This window comes from Gadus chalcogrammus, chromosome 13, assembly GCF_026213295.1.
Source record: "Gadus chalcogrammus isolate NIFS_2021 chromosome 13, NIFS_Gcha_1.0, whole genome shotgun sequence".
Classification (NCBI taxonomy): domain Eukaryota; kingdom Metazoa; phylum Chordata; class Actinopteri; order Gadiformes; family Gadidae; genus Gadus; species Gadus chalcogrammus.
In genome coordinates this window covers 8,437,811-8,439,718 of record NC_079424.1, presented here as the reverse complement: position 1 = coordinate 8,439,718, position 1,908 = coordinate 8,437,811, and positions in this window count along the sequence as shown.

Here is a 1,908-nt window from a genome sequence, read left to right as displayed (position 1 = left end):
TTCATCGTCTTAAGAACCTTAGCTCGAAATGGACAGCACAAGGCCTACTGAGAAAAAAAATCGAACTTCATAAATACATATATATTTGATTTTGCCTTTCAGATCTTCCTTACTAACCTTCTTAACCCTTAACCGGTCCCTTTCCGCTTAAAACTGACAAAATAAATGAAATCTTGACCCTAACCCCTTAACCAACCTCTAAAAGACCTCCATCTGACTCAATGGGATCTGGGATTTCATCTCACTCAGCAATCCCCTGGACCGCGCCCCAGCTTGGTTCCCATGACGACTGGTCGAGCTAGGCGAGGGCGTTGCAGGACAGTCCACTTCGATGGCTAGTCTGACAGAATACCCAACACTCACTCTCACTCAATCCCTCACTCTACACGCATGAAAGCCTTCCAATTAGTTGTATTCCTTTATTATCAAGGAATACATTTACTATTTATCCAATGAGCGGATCCATTTATCCGAAGATATTTAGATGCGGGTCATTAAGGAGCAGTAAGTTAGACAGTAAGTACAGAGACAGGTCATTAAGGAGCAGTAGGGGTTGGACAGGAAAGACATTTCATTAAGGAGCAGGAAAGGCTTAGACGGTAAATACAGATACCATTTAGTAGCAGGCATGCGTCTTGCGCTAAGATGCCTACAGTTATGCAGTGTAAACACACAAACTCTTAACCCCTCCCCTCTCTGTACGGTAGGGGAGATCAAATGGTAGTGCACTGTTAGCACAGTTTCAGTACAAAGAGTGCTTTATGAACGTGGAGGGTAGACCTGCTACTGTAAATATGCGCATTGGTGAGAACAGGGCGCGGCCGGCCTGATTAAGCCACGCTCTGTGTTTTGTGTGCTCTGAGGGGAGTGGCCTACATGATTGATCACCCCCTGATCCCGGATCACAGTGTCCTCCTCATTCATCACGGCTAACGACCCTAACGCCTCACTAGTAGGGGCTGGTTCATGACCAGACCTCCCGCTGGTAAGGGTTAGCTAACGACCGTACGGCCTCGCTAGTAAGGGTTAGTTAACGACAAGACCATCTCACTATTAAGGTTTGGTTAACGACCAGACTGCCTCACTCGTAAGGGTTGGCTAACAACTAGACTGCATCACTAGGAAGGGTTGACAATCAGTGAGTTATCACTTACCCCAGAGCAAACCCTGGTTGCTCTGTTAAAGGGAGCAGGGGCCTTCAACTGGTTATACTGGCAGCGTCCCAGTACTAACACAGTGTTCTAATGGTCTATGGGAGCAGCCTGGTATAACCTCAGTCTACCACTGGTTATACTTGGAACTCACCGGTATAACCACGTCCTGCAACTGGTTATACTGGGAACTGGCCGGTAACATAAAGTGGGATGATATCAGGGATGTTGCCGGGTTAGAGAAGCAGGAAAACAGGAACATACAAAGAAGGTTTGGACGAAGGAGGGGAGAGAGGAGAGAAGAAGACAGGAACAAAATAAAGAGAATGAATAGTGTGGAGAGATGAAAGGAGGGGTGAACTGTAGTCTGAGGAGCCAGTCAGGAGGGAGGAGCGGGTGGGGGAGGGAACGGAGTTAACAGAGGGAGCTGCTTAAGGAATGCCATTCAGCTCTTTCTCAGAACCCTGGGAATACTTTCAGGAATTGGGAATACCAGGATCTCCTTCTCCTGGAAAAACCCACTAACTAGAAAGACCTGGAGAGAGTGTGTGTGTGTGTGTGGGGGGGGGGGGTAAGATCAGGGTCTATGTGGGAGGTAGTCTCTGAACAGTAGTACCCGCAGCCCTCCACATGAAACACATTTGGGACTATTTCCCAGCGGTGTATGGTTTCATCCCCCGAGACCCCCCTTCCAAACGCACACACACACACAAATACACTCAGACACACATACACACACACACACACACACACATAC